Genomic DNA, 16,828 nt, shown 5'->3' with positions numbered 1-16,828 from the left:
CTGGACCAGGTGAGACGAAGGGTCCCTCCAGCTCTCGCCTGCCGAGACCGCGGCCACCAGCCCCTCTCCCTCTCGCCCCCCTGGTTCCTGCTTTTCCCACAAAGAGGCCCCAGACAGACCCTGAGTCGACCCGTTTTCATTTTCTTACCTGATTCCAGCGAGCGTTTTGCAGAGCTTCAATCTCTGGGGACAAAGTCCGACTTCCCATCCACCATTAAAGGCGCAGAATCTGGGTCAGTGGAAAGCGTGCTCTTTGTCAAAGAGCAGGGTCAAGGAGAAGGTGTCGGGGCTACGAATTAGGAAGGAGGTTCGGGACGAGACACAGCATTTGACTCCGGGCTTGGGGGTGGGAAGGGGGTCCTGTGGAGGACACGGGCAGGGCGGGCAGGCGGGAACGTGCTGGGGGCGGGTGGCGTGGCTGAGCCGGCAGAGGGACTTTTGCAAACCTGGGGCCGTGGGGTAGCAGGTGGCGGGGGCTGTCTAAGGCAGGGGTGAGGCAGAACTCCGCCCCCGCAGGGCTGTGGGAAGCAAAAGAGGGGAGAGCCACGGATTCTCCATTTGGTGGCTGAGGAAGTCTTTCAAGATTAAGACTTCAGGGGCGCCTGGGTGGCTCAGTCGGTTGAGCGTCCGACTTCGGCTCAGGTCATGATCTCGCGGTTTGTGAGTTCGAGCCCCGCGTTGGGCTCTGTGCTGACGGCTCGGAGACTGGAGCCTGCTTCGGATTCTGCGTCTCCCTCTCTGTCTGCCCGTCTCCACTCACACTCTGTCTCTCTCGGTCTCTGAAAAATGAATAAACCTTAAAAAAAACAGTGAGGACACAGCAAGGCAGGAAGCAGGCCCTCCCCGGGCAACTGGCTGGCCAGTGCCTGTGTCTCCAGCTTCCTGCCCGCAGCCCAGGGAGAAACAAACGTGTGTTGTTGAAGCCCCTGACTCTGTGGTCCTTTGCTAGGGCGGCCCTGAGGGTGACCAAGGCCACACTGCAGCGGCCGCCCTGCTCCCGTTTGCAGAACCTCACGGACACGCGCAGTGCACGTCCTGACCTCCTGGACATGTGCCGCGCACGCCCTCAGAAAGACCCACTTGTCGGCAGGCATGACTTCCGGGCTGGGCTGGGTGACAGGCCCCTGCGGGACGGGTGTGGAGAACCGGGGTCTCCTCTTCCGGGTGTGTCGTGTCCGGGACTGGGGGCCACGGGTGTCCTGGAGACCCAGGGGCGGGAAGGGAAGGGGACCGGACTGGAGAGGCTTCTTCCGCTTTGTGGAGACGCTCAGAGAGGCGGGTTTGCTGTTACCCCTGTTTTCCAGCCTCAAGTTCAGACACCTGCCTCAAGTCCTTCCCTGGTAGGTGGCTCTGCAGACACAGCTCCCGGGGACCCGGGGCCTGGTGGCTTCCGCGGTGACACCACCATTACCTGCCCCTGTGCTCTGAATCCAGGCTGACGAGGCTGCGGCCCCGAGTTTGCTGGGGCCCTGGAGGCCCCCACCCACATGTGACCTTCTTCACTTCCGCTCAGAGGCACCGGCCGGGGTCCGCCGACGACAAGGGGACTGTGGGCGGGGGGGGGGGGGGTTGGCGCTCATTCTCCGCAGGCCCGAAGACAGAGCGGAAGCATTGGCGGCCTCTGCACCCACCCGGGAATGGATGTGTGATGGCCTGTCCCTGTGTGTGCCCGGAGGCGGCTGACAATGCAGGGGGGTCCCCGCCCCGTTCGTTTGCAGCCCCCCCATGCCTACACGGCCTCTCTTTCTCCAAACCTCTTGGTCACTTGCTGCAGCCGCGGGCCCACCTGCCCACACAGGCCCCGCGTTCTGGGGGGGATGGGTCACCGCTGGATACCGCAGGGGGGCTCACGAAGGAATCTCTGCCCGTGGCCTGAGCCTCGGCAGCCGCGAACGCAGGGTTTTCTCACGAGGGACTTGGCCTGCCGTCTTCCTGGGGCTCCCGAGCACGGCCCAGACAGGCTCTGCAAGATGAAAAATAAAGCGTTGTTTTTACGACGCTGTGAAAAACCTTCCTTCTCCTCCTAGGAAAAGAGCTTATTTATGTCCGAGTGTGCGGGGGTTTGCAGTAAGTGTGGAAGGATTAAGCCTTGGAAACTGTCCATTTATATCCGTGAGTGATGCTTGGCCTCTGCCTGGGAGGGGAGGGAGGCCCCCGGGGCGGGGCAGAGTCAGTCCCCCGTCACTCAATCACCCCGGGGGGGGGAGGTCATTCGTGAAGGGTTCCCGGAGCCCCCACTGCCCGCGGGGCCTAGGTCAGGGGCTGGGGGCCAGCGCCGAGCACAGGGGGCGGGGGTGGGGTGGGGGGGAGGGGTTGGAGGGCAGAGGCTTCACGGAGGGGGGAGGGTGGAATGGACCAGGGGAGGGGTGGCCCTGGTGGCACCGTGGGAGGGGAGCAGGCGGGCTGGGGGAGCCGGTTCGAAGCCCAGCCTTGCCCGTCCGAGCTGTGGGACGAGGCTGTGATTCTCCAACTGGGTGTAGAGATTTAGGGCGCTGGGACAGGTCGGTGCCTGGCGTGGGGGAAATGACCTGTTAATACCAGTTAACGAGGCTCTAGAAAGGCAGTCGAGGGCCTGAACGAACGTCCAGGGAGGAGCTGATGCTCCGATCCTCACTTTCAGAGTCCGGGGGTGCAGCGATGTGGGGTTTTCCAGGGCCTGGTCTGACCCTGAGAAGGGAGTCCGGCTGTGGGGTCCTGAGACAGGCCCTCCTGGCAGGGCAGGGTGGTGGGGCCTGAGCCGGGGGCCTGCAGGGGTGAGGTCTGCAGAGGAGGGCCGGGCTTTCCCAGGAACCCGCCGCTGCGTGCACCTGCTGACGGTCCAGTGGGGGGCGAGCACGACTTCCAGAAGGGCCTGGCCTGTGTCTGGCGGGGAGGCCGCGTGGGAGGGGGTGCGGGCCCCCGTGGGCTCTGAAGTAAGTCCCAAAGGCCAGCTCAGGCTGTGCAGACCAGGAAGGTGAGCCTGTGTGGGTGGGGTGATGACACCCGTCCCTCCCTCGGGGGCTCTGTGAGTTAGACGATGTGTCCCAGTGGGCAAGGAGCTTAGAACACGGGGTGCAGCCCAGGAAGAGCGACGATTGCACAAACTTTGACAGGGACGCGGGCCGTGCGCCTCCGGTCTGGCCACTCCCCGGGACCTCTGTCCGCTGTTTCTGCAACGGAGTCCTGTCCCTGGAGGGCCACTTGGCTGGGTGACGGCAAGTTCCTGCCGGGACGGCAGCCGGGACGGTCCAGAGCGGAGACACTTCCCCAGAGAGCCTGGCTCAGGAGGAAGGGGGGAGAAGAGATGGTCTCCACACAGGCCGGGCGGACGTGCCTCCCCGGAGGTGCTTGTTCAGAATCAGGTCCCAGGAGAAACCGGGCCCTGCCTGGCGAGTCCTGTGATATGGGGGGGGGGAGTCTAGGCCCCCCCCCCCCCCCCCCCCCAGTTTACGGCTGAGAAGGGGGAGAGCGGGTGTGGGATTGATTCACCGGGACCGCACGGGCAACGCTAGCCTCTCCCTGTTCTGGCCAATCGCTACTGATCCTTGTCTTTTCAGCTCGACTCTCGCCTCCTTGGGGGGCACCTTTCCAGATCCGTCAGGGACAGCCGGTGCTTGCTTGGAACTGTGTCCTCTGTAAAGTTACCGTAGTGGGAGTCGTGGGCTCACTCCCGTGACTCAGTGCCTGCCTCTCAGGACAGAAGGAAGAAGCTTTGCGGAACTGGGAACTCACCCCTGCGTCTGCAGCTCACGGCCTGACGCGTGGTCGGTGCCGAGGAAACGGTTGTGGGTGGAATGAAAGTCTTTTCTCACTGGCCTGGCTGCACCCGGCTGCCTTCGGGGGCCTTGGGAAGCCGTCCCCGGAGACGTCCAACGCTGGGGACAAGAGGGGTGCAAAGGCACCGAGGTAAGCTGAGGCCTCCCCGCTTCCTCCAGGGAGAACTCATGGCCTCGTGATGTGAAACAGCCACCAACCTTCCAGCTGCAAAATTTGCAAGACCCCAGCTGAGACTGACAGGGTGGGGGGGAGAGAGTTTTTATTTCTGCAGGGAGGGGTGTCAGCGCCAGGTGAGGAGAGAGGGGGCTGGACCCACCGAGCGGGTGGGGTTACATTCAAGAGAAGAAGAAGGAGGGGTCCTTTGGGACCAGCACAGAGGCCTGACTTAGCAGCTGCTGGGGGGACAGCAGCTGGGGGTCAGCTGAGGGCTGGGGGTCCTCCCTCCACCCCTCTCTTGTAAGCCTGGAGAACAATGGCCCCCAACCCCCACAGCAAAACATTCCTCGGGGTTCAGTGTCAGAAGAGGCGGTGTGGGGTCGGGACGCATCTCCCGTGGGTGCAAGGGCGGGGGGAGGGGGGTCTGTCCGGCAGGTGCAGGGGGGGTCACCGCTCGGGCCGAATCCCCCAAGGCGGTGCCTACGGCTAACGTTCCAGCCCCGGGGACTGTCCGCATGGTCAGCACTCACTTATTTCTGTGCGTCCCTTGCACAGCGGCTCGGTGACCAGGACACCGGGCCTCGGCTGCCCGCGCCTGTGAGATCTGCCCCTTCCCCGCCCCCCCCCCCAGCCGGGGGCAGGAATCACACACAGGACCTGCCGCGTCCTTCCCCACCGACAGCCAGCTCTCGGAAGACCACACGGTTCTTTCTGAGTCTTCTGCGCACTGCCTCGTCCCTCGTTCCCCCAAGAACCGCGTCGGCTCCGAGGTTCTCGCGAGTAGCAATTGACTAGAACAGAACCAGTTCCCTAGTCAGACTCAGAAAGCAATGGAATCGAAAAAAAAGAAAAAGAAAGAAAGCAAGAAAGGAACGAAATCAACAGAATGGCGTGTTTCGTCCCGAGTCAGGACAGCGGAGACGGGCACGCGCTCAGAAGAGCCTCGTTTGCGGTCCTTTTAAAGCGATGCTGCTGATCAATCTGTCGTCGCTTTCATTTAAACCCGGGCCACAGGGGGAGAGACAGAACAAAAGCTTCTTTCCTCCTCGCGGGAGCCTTTGCAACCAGCTGCTCCCATTTCTTAAATCTGCAGACCCCCCCCCACCCCCCATCCTGGGACCCTTCATCCTACTTGTTATCCTTGGGAAACACTCAGCAGGAAAGGAACATCTGGAAACACAGGTTTCCATGGAAAAGACAGCAGGCCGGGTTTTGTTCTCAGCACAGCTGATGGAGACAGTCTCTCTGATGGCGGCCGGGAGCCACCGTTGGGGTCACCGCAGTGCCGGGAGCCGCCTCTGCCTTTAGTGTTCTCCCCTCATGCTGCTTGGATCCACCTGCCGCTCTCCCCCCGCCCCCCCACCCCGGCCCGGCTTTATCTCCGCAGGACGAGGAGAGCTGGTCTCCAAGCTTCTCTGATTGTTGCCCGACTGTCCCGGGTCTCCAGCCTCGGTCCGTCCCTATGCCAGCCTCTGCTGACCAGGAACAGTGTTTCAGCTCTGTTCACTTACGGCTCTGGGGCGGCCGGCCAGGCGGTGGCCAAGCAGGACCGACATGGCCATTTCCCCCTTTGCGGCCCTGAGAGAGAGAGAGAGAGAGAGAGAGAGAGAGGGAGAGAGGCGTGGACCTTGGCGATGGTAGAGTCCGGTTCCCTCCTTTAGAGATGAAGACCCAAGGCCCAGAGACACGCAGTGACTGGCCCGGGGTTGCACAGCGAGGTCGACCCTGGGCCTTGCCTCCTGGCTCCAGTTTGGCCCTCTGTCCAGGGCTCCACGGAGCCCGAGCCGTGAGCCCGAGCCGTGAGCCGCGTCCTTGGAAGGAGAAGTGAAATGAGACGTCTGGCTGAGCCGGGCTCTGTGGCAGGATGACAGATGGCCCCCTTGCCTTGCTAGGAAGCGTGTTCTGGGAACAAGAGGCCAAGCGGAGACATTTATCGGCCTCCCGGTCGGCGGCTGGGCTCAGCCGGCACAGGGGGGGAGGGAGGGAGGGTGGGTGTGAAGGCCACAGGCTCTCCAGCTCCTTCCTAACAGACACTCTCGGGGCGGACCCGCGCCTCGGGCCCGGGGCCCATTCGTCGCAAAGGCCAGGGCAAGGGGGGAGGACACCCTTTTAATTTAGCCTGCGTTTAAAATCGGAGCATTTCAGTTTATTCTGACTGCGTCCCTGAGCCTTGCAATTTCGTGTGTGTGCACGTGTGTGTGTGTGCACGCGTGCATACTTAATTTTTAAGGCTGTAACATACAGGATGCGGTGAGACAAGAGTTCTCAAACGTAGAGGAGAGAATCATTTTTATAGGACATCTGGCAAGGGTCTATGAAAGTCTTGAAATGTTTATCCCCTTTGTCTTAGGAATTGCATTTCCAGGACCCTGTTCTAAGAAAACGGTCAGAGAGGCGCCTGAGTGGCTCGGTGGGTTAAGCGTCTGACCCTAGATTTCGGCTCAGGTCACGATCTCGCAGTTTGTGAGTTTGAGCCCCACATCGGGCTCTGCTGACAGGGAAGAGCCTGCTTGGGATTCTGTGTCCCGCCCCCCCCCGCCCCCTCGCTCTCTGCCCCTCCTCCACTCTCTCTCGCTCTCGGAATAAATAAACATTAAATAAAAGAAGTTTAAAATTAAAAAAAAATGATCAGAGACAGAGACAAAGGTGTTTATGGCAGCACTAAATTAGATGCAATCTTCACATCCTGCCCGTTAAGATACAACGGCGAACTATGGTCCATCCGCTTGGTAAATTTTTACGAATCATTTGAAAATGGTATATGAGCTCAGATGATATGAGAAACGCTCCCGACACGGCGTCAGGTGGAAACACGGGGCCTGTGGCCGTCGGTACGTATCTTTCGGCCGATTTATCTGTCTCTCTCTCTCTCTCTCTCTCTCTCACTTTTTAGAACCCTTACACCATTTTAGAAAAAACGTGGCAAGAAGGAGCCACGTTCAATGTTTACGGCGATTCTCTCCGGGAGAAGGGGGATTCGGGGTGGTTTTGACCCCCTTCCCGTGTCCGCGCTGGCTTCGTGCTGTGTTTTATGCTCGCACACGTGGCTGAGGTGGTGGCCCGGCCGGAGGCGAGATTTGGCGTCTGTGGTGGGTGGAGGTGAGTGACGGCCTCTCCCTCTGTCCCGGGTATCGGTTTCCCCTCCACGGGTCTCCAGGAGGCCTGCACATGTGGGTGTGGGTGTGTCTGGTGGCCCCTGTGAACCTCACCTTCCCCGGCAGGCAGGGGCCCCTGGCAGACAAACTGGCCGTTCCTTTCTGGAAACAGCTGTTACTTGGAAGTCCCCATCCCCCCGTTGACCCGGTCACCATGGCAACCTGTGTGCGCCCAGCGGGGTCTGAGGACCTGCTACAAACTCGGGGGTGGAGGGCACCCAGCCGGCCACGCCCGGGCTTTGTGACAGTCCTGACGTTCTGTAGTGAGAGCATCCCCACAGGGCGGGAGTCACAAGCTCGCGGGCAGGTGCGCAGACGTATTTCATGGGGTCGAAACAAGGGGACGACTCCAGGCAGGTCCCAGCCTCCAGAGGCCTCCCCGCTGTCTCCACCGCCGGCCCCTGCACCTGCAGCCCCGAGGACCTGCCCCGAGGACCTTCCCAGCTTCTGCTGCCTGTTCTCACTCTCCCTCCCTCCCTTCCCCGCCTTGCCTTTGCTCAGTCCGCCCCACCTACATCGGTCCTGACTCCCTGCCACATGGTCCCAACACTCCTGCTGTGTGTCCCTCCTCGGACCCAGCGCTTTGTCCGCGGCTCTGTCCTTGCCAGCCCCGGGGGGCACAGAGCTCGGCCTGTGTCAGCGCTCAGTGCCCGCTGAGCAAAGGTGTTCTGCCCCCTCACACTGCTGAGAAATCGCAGGCTCAGAGAGGCTCAGGGAGCCACCCAGGGTCACACAGCTCTCGGGAGAAACACCGGAACTCAGGTCTTGGTCCTTCAAACGCCCGCTGGTCTTTCTTTGTACGCGTTATTACAACGTGCGGGGAGCCCGGACGCTCTAGTCACTTGGGGGGCCCAGGGCTAGCGAAGGCAGACAGTGGGTGTGGCTGATGCGAACTTTGTCCTCGGAGGTGACTGAGTGGTGCTGCCCAGAAAACGCATCGGGGTTGGTCCTTGTCCGGAAGGCTGACTTCCTCCCTCGGGCAACCTCTTCTGTGCGGGGAAGAGTCCCGTGGGGCAAGGGCCCCCAGAGAGAGGGCCGAGCGCGTGGCCTTGTTCTGTGTCCGGTGGGCAGGCAGGACTCCGCACAGCCCAGACTTCAGACTCTGCTCTGCTGTGTGACTTCAGACGCTCCACTTACCCACTCTGTGCCTCGCTCCCTAGGCTCCCCGGGACCCTTGAGACGCGGCGGAGCTGGTTCCTACGAGGCTCAGACCGGCCCCCGGCGCACGGAGAGCCTCTGCCTGCTCACGCCTGTGCCGGGGGTGGACGCGGACCGGGAATCAGGACCCCGAGGCCGCCCCTTCTCTCTCTGCACCTGGGCCCCCGGCGCAGGTGGGATCCACGCCGCTGGGCGCCTTCCGGTTTCCGGTTTCCTGCCCGTGGTTCCCTGCTGCCTTGCGACTGCTTTTAGCTAAGCCTCCCGAGGCCACGGGGAGCCTGGGGGGAGTTGAGAGCCCCCCAGCTCCAGAGGCCCCGGCCCCTTCCGTGTGGGTGCAGGCAGCCGGGCGCCTGCCGGCCCCCAGGCGACCTCGTGTCCCGCGGGCAGGTGTTCCCGAGGCGGACTCCCAGGGGCGCTTGGGGGCGGACGGGCCGGAGCCCTGTGCTCGAGGGACACGATGTCCCTTCACGCTTCAGGGCACTCAGTGCCGCGTGGGGGAGACGCGGTCTGAGCTGGGGGCGGGAGGGGACGTGAAGCCGTGAGGGTGGGTTGGAGCCGTCCAGCTGGTGCAGACCCCGGGCCACCGCCGCCTGAGCTGGGGGCTGGCCCTGCGGGAGGGGGAGGCCCAGGGCCCTCGAGTCAGGCTGCGGTGAGGGCAGAGGGCCCCTCCGGTCCAGCCTGTCTTGGGAAATCAGGTGACCTCGCCTCGGTGGCCCCTCGCTGGGGGCGGGTCTGGGGGGCCTGAGGCCCCCCCGTTTCTGGAGCCTTGGAGTCAGTTGGGGGGCTCCCTGCGGGGCTTCTCGGGGTTGCCCCCCTCCGCGCTGCACAAAGGAGGCTCTGTAAGCCCGCTGCAGAGCCAGGACGGGGAGGGGGGCTGTCTGGGGCCCCCCGGGTGGGGGCGGGGGGCTGTCTCTGCAGATTCTGGGCTTCACAGGCTCCGTTCAGGGCTGGGGGTGGGGCGGACGCTGCCTCTCTGAGCCTTCAGATCTCCCACCACCTGCTCAGCAGGACCCCCTGTTTAAACCCTCCACGGGTCTTGCCTTCCAGGGGAATAACTCGCATCCATTTGTTTCTAGCGGCTCACTCGGGGACATCGGTCCCGTGGGAGCTCTTTGGGGCTCAGGAAGTTTCCATTTGAGGCAAAGTTGAAAATGGCTGGAGTGGGATCTGGGGGGGGGGCTCGGGGGGGGCTACGTGTTGCTCACCAACATCTGGTGCCTCCACTGGCTCCCTCCCCAGCCCCGGTCCCCTCCTGTGTCTTACCTCCTGGGTGACGAGGACGGGGACGGGGGCACGGAGGTGAGAGGGGACCTGTCCTCCGGGGACACCATGGGGAGGGGACGCCCGCTGAGGGCCTGCTGGGCGGGAGGAGAGGAGAAGCGTCCTCCTGTGATGACCGAGCTTGGGGAAGGGGCTGCGGAGGCGCTCACGGAGGCCTAGGTCCCGCTCAGGCGTGAGGTCTGTCACGGACCTGTTCTCGGACCTGCTGCTTTGGGATGAGCTGTCTCTGTCTCTGTCTCTGTCTCGCTCTCAGAGCAGCCCGCTCCCCGGCCGCCCGAGGACTCAAAGCCCAGCGGCTCCTCCTGAGAGCAGTCCCTTTAGCTCCAAGAACTCGGTCACTTGAGTGCAGGCTGGTTTAGATGTTCCCGGCCAGTCTCCTGGCTCTCCCGTGGCCGAGCGAGTCCACAAAATCACGCCTCACGCTCCCGTGGCTGCCAAACCCCCACGTACACAGTCCTCTCTGATCCCCAAACACCCTGTCAGGTGGGCGTTAAGGTCCCATCGGGACAGGGAAACGGAGGCACCTGCTTGTGATTCTGGGCCTCTCCTTGCCCATCTGTAAAATGGCCAGGCTGGACAAAGAGGTTCTTCGAGGTGCTGTCCACGCAGTCTCTCCCTTGTGTGTTGGGACTGAGGGGAGGACCCTTCCCCGGATGGCGCGGGCGGGCGCTGGCCGCGGCAGGCTGCACGGTGAGGTCGGAGGGTCAGAGGTGTGAGACTCATCTGGTCTCTTGGCTTGACCCTAGTTTAGCCTCTGGCCTTGGGTGAGTCGCTTGAGCAGGCCGGACCTGCCTCCTTCTCATCCGCCAAGCGGGCTCACGATCCCGCTTCCGTCTGCCACAGCCTCGTGCGAATTTCAGATAAGAGAATTGGTGTGAAAATGCCCTGTGGCCCGTGGGTGTTAAGGTGGCGTTTGACTCTTGTGAAGTGGCATAAGCGTGTCGTATAGAATTCGGACTTTGCGGCAGGGGGCGGAGGAGAAGGTTCCCTCCCATCCTGATCCAGCCCCCTGTTCCGTTGCTGAGAGGCAACCCGTTATTAGCTTCTTGTGTGCTCTTCCTCTGAGAGTTCCTATACGTCAAATATACGTAAACGCAACATAATCAGCGTCTATATGCATGTTGCTCGTATGTAGACGCCTTCGGGATCTTTAGGAATATTCACTCATCAGATAATCCCTCCCTCCGGGAGCATGCGTCCTGGCTCCCTCCGCGTGGGGCTTGGCGGTGGCTTGCTCAGGCGGAGGGGATGTGAGGAGGTGCGACCTAAGTAGAGAGCTGACATCCCCGCCCTTGCTGGAGCTCTCCACTTCTGCTTCTGCCACGACCACGCGAGGAACGGGCCCCCGGTGGACGGCTGGCCCTGGAAGTGAGCTGTCCCGGGGCGTCCGCACTCTGCCTGTATGGAGAAGTACAGCCGACTGTACATTTTGGAGCCTGAGAGCAAATGCATGCTGGTGCACACCGCTGAGCTTGGGACTGTTTGTTAAGCAGCACTAGCTGACTGATACTCACATACGTCCCCTTAAAGGAAACAAAAAAACCAAACCTCAAATGGATGGGGTGATGCCGTGTGGACGGCCCTTCCCTCTCGCTGCAAACCTTCTGACTTTCGTTCTGCACCCACAGTCTTCAGGCCTCGCCATGGGGTTTCCAAAAGGCAGTGTTTTCCCAACACGGTGTGTGATTTTAGGGGGTCCCGGAGACGATTTCAAAAGGTGCACAGACAAGGCACCAACGTCGTTGAATCACAGAGTGAGAACATTATCCACTTTCCAAATATCCACTTCCCAAACCCCTTCTGCTCCTCTGGTGCCATCAAGGGTGACGTCGAGCCCACGAACCGTGAGATCATGACCTGAGCTGATGTCGGACGCCCCTCCGACTGAGACGTTCAGGTGTCCCTGGAAAGAATTTTAGACTTCCAGAAGGACTGGAAGGACAATACGGAGTGTCCCCTGCACCCTTCCCCCAGCTTCCCCCAAGGCCGACATCTTTTGTAACCATCGGTCCAATCAGTGAAACCAGACGGTCCACAGTCACTTGGGCGTCTTCCCCCCTGCGCCTGTGGAGATCTCGTCTCCGGACCAGGACCCCACTTTGCACTGAGTGGTCCCACTTGTTTCACGTCCCCTCTGGCCTCTGACAGTTTCTTTATCTTGCACGATCTTCCTGCGTTTGAAGGGTGCTGGCCAGTGATTCAGGAGAATGTCACTCAGTCTGGGTTCTCCGGATGTTTCCTCGTGAGGACCACGGACGGGGCGTTTTGCCTGCTCGCTGCGTCGCGCGTCTGGAGGCGCCTGACGTCTTGGAGACCTTCGGACACGTTTGTGTGGCTGAGGTTTGGGAGCCGGCCACAGACAGAGGCAGTTACATGGCCGTCCCCTGGTGGCCTCTGCGACGTGGGTTCCTGTCTGCACGGCAGCCCCCGTGACCCGGCTCCCGTGAGCATCTCCTGCCCGGGTCGTGACTCACGGCCCAGCTCTGTAGTGTCCCTTACGGGAACCAGCAACCGTGTCCCCATCCCCTGCCCCCCCGCAGCCGGTCCTGAATGGTGACTGAGCTCAGACCCCACTTAGCTTTTATCATCGTGCTTTGTGAGATGCGCTCACGCCGGCTCAGGCGAACAGTGCGAGACAGCTCTTTGGATTTGATCTCCCCTTAGATGACGCTTTTTGGCCTGGAAAATAAAGACGTCCCAGGCAGGTGGGAGTCATGACACCCTCGGAGAGCCATCTCGGCCTTTTTCCGTTCAACCCCAGCAGAGGCTTTCCCAACAGATCTTGCCAAACGATTGCTGTGACTTCCTTTCCCTTCATGCTCAGGAAAATGTGCCGTGAAATCACAACGTCTCTTCCCTGTGCGATCGGAAGACACGCTCTCTTTTGGCCTCCTTCCCACGTGGACTCTCCCTGGGGCTCCAGAAGGAGGAGGGGGCTTGCGCCTGCTGCTGGCTCCGGGCGGCCGGGCGCTGGTTCAGGGCCCCAGGGTGCTGTCCTGAGGAGGAAAGCCAATTACCCGAAGTTGGAGGGTACCACCGTGGAGGGCCGGATCTCAGAAGAAAAGACCTCCCTCTCCCTGGCATCCGTGTAATGAGGTGATGGGCCATGGGGAGGCCCTGTACGGCCCCCGGGAAGTGATGGGCTAGAGGGAGGCCCCCGATGGCCCCCTGGAGGTACTGGGCCACGGGGAGGCCCTGGACGGCCCCCAGGAGGTGATGGGCCACGGGGAGGCCCTGGACGGCCCCCAGGAGGTGATGGGCCACAGGGAGGCCCCCGATGGCCCCCTGGAGGTGATGGGCCACATGGAGGCCCCCGACGGCCCCCAGGAGGTGATGGGCCACGGGGAGGCCCTGGACGGCCCCCAGGAGGTGATGGGCCACGGGGAGGCCCTGGACGGCCCCCAGGAGGTGATGGGCCACGGGGAGGCCCTGGACGGCCCCCAGGAGGTGATGGGCTAGAGGGAGGCTCCCGACAGCCCCCAGGAGGTGATGGGCCATGGGGAGGCCCTGGATGGCCCCCAGGAGGTGATGGGCTAGAGGGAGGCTCCTGACAGCCCCCAGGAGGTGATGGGCCATGGGGAGGCCCTGGACGGCCCCCGGGAAGTGATGGGCTAGAGGGAGGCCCCCAATAGCCCCCTGGAGGTGATGGGCCACGGGGAGGCCCTGGACGGCCCCCAGGAGGTGATGGGCCACGGGGAGGCCCTGGACAGCCCCCAGGAGGTGATGGGCCACGGGGAGGCCCCGGACGGCCCCCAGGAGGTGATGGGCCACGGGGAGGCCCCGGATGGCCCCCTGGAGGTGATGGGCCACGGGGAGGCCCCGGACGGCCCCCAGGAGGTGATGGGCCACGGGGAGGCCCCGGACGGCCCCCAGGAGTTGATGGGCTAGAAGAAGGCCCCAGACGGCCCCCAGGAATGATGGGCTAGAGGGAGGCCCTGGACGACCCCCAGGAGGTGATGGGCCACAGGGAGGCCCCGGATGGCCCCCTGGAGGTGATGGGCCACGGGGAAGCCCTGGACGGCCCCCAGGAAGTGATGGGCTAGAGGGAGCCCCCCAATGGCCCCCTGGAGGTGATGGGCCACGGGGAGGCCCCCGACAGCCCCCAGGAGGTGATGGGCCACGGGGAGGCCCCGGACGGCCCCCAGGCCTGCAGTGATCCCCTGGCTCGGCTTGTGTCAAATCTGGCTCCCAGCGTCCCCACCTCATGCCGACTGGCCTCCCGTGTCAAAGCTGACGGAGGGAGATGACAAATAAGTTACGGTTCTTGGTCAACGTGGGTCACTCCCTTGTTTTTCTCGCTGGTGTGCGAAGTCACACGGGAGACGGCAGCTTCAGAGCAGAGAAGTCCGGGACGTGGGCGGGTGCCGTGCGGGCAGGTGCGTGAGAACAGGGAGAAGGGGACCGGCTGAGGGCGGTCTCAGTGCCGCCCGGGCCCCGGGAATGACAGGGGGGAAACGCCCTGGGCCGAGTCCGGGGAGGCCCCGTGCTCTCCTTCTGTCCAGTCGGCAGCCTTTCTCCGCGAAGTCCGAACCTCCTCTCGGGCCGGAACCGGTCGGTGTGGCCGTTCATCGCACCGTGAGTTGTGGCCGATGGAGTGTGGACAGGGGTGATGTGTGGTGCAGGACTGGGCTCAAACCACCTCGTACGATGACCCTCCAGTCCCCCGGGGACGGAAGGAGCCTGGGTCCCTGGGTCCCCACGCGGAGGACAGCCCCCAAGGACAGCCTCCTCGCTTGCGGCGGCCGTGACGCCGACAGGAAACCCACCTGAGTTTTGTGAGGTCACCGAGACCCTGACGCTGCTCCTTCCTGGCTGTAGGGGGGGCTGTGTTCTTCCCGCCTGGTCCGTGGCCTGGTCCGTGGCGCTGCAGTGGCCCCTGGCTCTCTGCATCCGGGGAGGGGTGCGGGGCCACGAATGGAGAGGCCTTGCCGCGTGTCCAGCAAGCCCAGGTGGGGTGCACACACACACAGGCACGCGGGGCCCTATCAACCGAGATGCCTGCGTGGCCGGAAACCCCTCGGTCCCAGTGGTAAAAACCGTAAAGCTGAAGTCTCCTTGGGGGTCAAGCACTGTGCTAATGTGGCGTTAAACCCCGCAGCGGCCCTGCCAGACAGGTACCCTTACGATCCTTGTTTTCTTTTACAGATGAGCAAACGGGCCCAGAGAGGGCGAGCAACCTTCCTGAGGCCACACAGCATTCGAGCACCCGGACTCAGGAGTCCGTCCCCTTCGTCACCACACGGAGACAGGGACAACCACAGGGGGCTGGGGACACACGCCCACACGGCAGGGACGGAGCCTGGACTGTCTTTGTCCCCAGCGTGAGCACCGTCCTGCCCACCGGAGAGAGACGGCAGGGTCACGGCAGAGACGAGAACAGACCGTCGCTTCTGACGAGGACTTCGGTGAAATTCTCGGCAGGCTCGGGACGTGCTGCGTCTGTCTCCCTGGGTAACTTCCGGATGCTATCACGCCACACGCCCCGTTTATTTCGCCGGGCTCCGTCTCTCCCCGGCCCCCCAAGGAGGTGCTGCTCCTCGGATACAAGCGGTCCCTCCCTCTCGTTCTCGCGCCTCCCCCAGAAGCCGCTTCCTCCCAGGCGACAGATGAATATCCTGCCGACGGGCTGTCTGCTGAGCGCATGCCTGGTGTCTCAGGTCCCGAGCTTGGGGTGCCTTCAGACTCGCCCCGGAAATGCGGGGGGGCGGGGAGCCCAGAGCAGGGGACAGCCCTGCCTTGATGTGATTCTGGGAAGGGACTGCGTCCGGGTAGGACGCGCTCCTGGAGGCCGGCTGTTGCAAACACTCACCCGTTCCAGCCGCCGTCTGATCAGGCTCACGGATTCTGTGGGGTCAGGCACGTGGGCAGGACCCAGCGGGGCTGGTGAATCTCTGCTCCGTGACGTCTGGGGCCCCACCCCGGGCAGGCTTGAAGGCTGGGTGGGGGGGGTTGTCACTCTGTGGCTCTGGGCTGGCATCATCCAGACACCGGGTCCCGAGGGTGAGCATCCCGGCAGAGGCAATGCAGTTGTGCACACACGTTCACGATCCAACCTCGGAGGTCACGACGTGTCTCTCCTCTCGTGCGCGGATGTCCGTCCCGGTCCGCGGGGAGGGAACGTGGAGCCCACCGCTCGAGGGGGAGGTGGCCAGATTCCAGAGGATGGTGTGGGGGGAGGCAGACTTCCCTGCAGCCGCGTCTGGGAAACGCAATCTGGCACCCCATTTCACACGCGAACCCCGTCCTCACGGCCGAGCGCCCACTGGTGCGGCCTCCCCTCCCCTGATGAGGAGCTGACCGCCACCAGCAGGAGCCCGGTCTGTACGACGTAAGCCCAGGGGATTCCTTGGCACGAGGTGGGGGACACTGACGGCTTGGAGTAAAAAAGGACCAGCGAGCCACCAGAGGCAGGAACGCGGGGCCGTCTTGTCTGGGCGCTGCCTGGGGCAGAAGTGAACCTCGGTCCATCCTTGAGCCTCTTAGTCATTCAAATGCTGGGGAGGGCAGATCGGAATCGAGCGGAACCAGTTTGCTATCTGCTCAGCTCTGAGCGAGCTGCTTAGTTGCTTCGTGCCTCAGTTTCCGGGTCTGTAGAACGTGCACACTTAACGGCTACTTCCTAGCGTACGTGAACTGAAGTTAGACGACGCTGATGGGTGCTCGGCACGGGGTGCCGTGCGGGGCCCCTTTGCAACAGAGGTTAGCCAACAGCAGCGACTGTGATTTTGGCTGGCTTGTTTCCGGCCTAGGCCAGGGCCCGGCACGGAGTCGACGTTCGGTGGGATCCCCCCGAATGAATAAATCAGTGCGCGACAAAAGAAATGAATGGCTCGGACGTGTGGCAACCAGGTTCTTTGAGCCCATCTGTAGACACTTGTTTTTTTTTTTATTAAAAAAAAATTTTTTTTAATGTTTACTTACTTTTGAGAGAGAGAGGGAGAGAGAGAGAGCATGAGCAGGGGAGGGGCAGAGAGAGAGAGGGAGACATAGAATCGGAAGCAGGCTCCAGGCTCTGAGCTGTCAGCACAGAGCCTGACGTGGGGGTCGAACCCACAGACCGAGATCATGACCTGAGCCAGAGTTGGACGCTTAACCGCGAGTCCTTCACAAACTCGGCGAATAGTAAACAAAAGTGAATCGTATGCGGACGGGACGCCTTCCGCCTCGGCTCTTGTGTCCGATTGGATTAACTTTGGCTACGTTACCCGTCAGAGGTGTCCTTCAGCTGGGACACTGGAGGAGGCAGACAGAGAGGGGGTACCGAACAGGGCACAGACTGATGCAGAGAGTTCGAGAGCGCCCACAGAAGTAGCCGCGGAGAT

General features: G+C 62.6%; 1 long non-coding RNA gene across 1 annotated transcript; it reads left to right on the top strand.

Annotated features, from left to right (window-relative positions):
* The first annotated feature begins 9,840 nt into the window (after window positions 1–9,840).
* Window positions 9,841–16,414, top strand: LOC122233736. Its single transcript, XR_006211425.1, has 2 exons — window positions 9,841–12,602; window positions 14,652–16,414. It is a non-coding gene; the product is annotated as an uncharacterized LOC122233736 (long non-coding RNA).
* The last annotated feature ends 414 nt before the right edge of the window (window positions 16,415–16,828 follow it).

Source organism: Panthera tigris, chromosome E1, assembly GCF_018350195.1.
Source record: "Panthera tigris isolate Pti1 chromosome E1, P.tigris_Pti1_mat1.1, whole genome shotgun sequence".
NCBI classification, from domain to species: domain Eukaryota; kingdom Metazoa; phylum Chordata; class Mammalia; order Carnivora; family Felidae; genus Panthera; species Panthera tigris.
The sequence above is the reverse complement of the archived record's forward strand: the minus strand, read 5'-3'. Positions and strand labels throughout refer to the sequence as shown.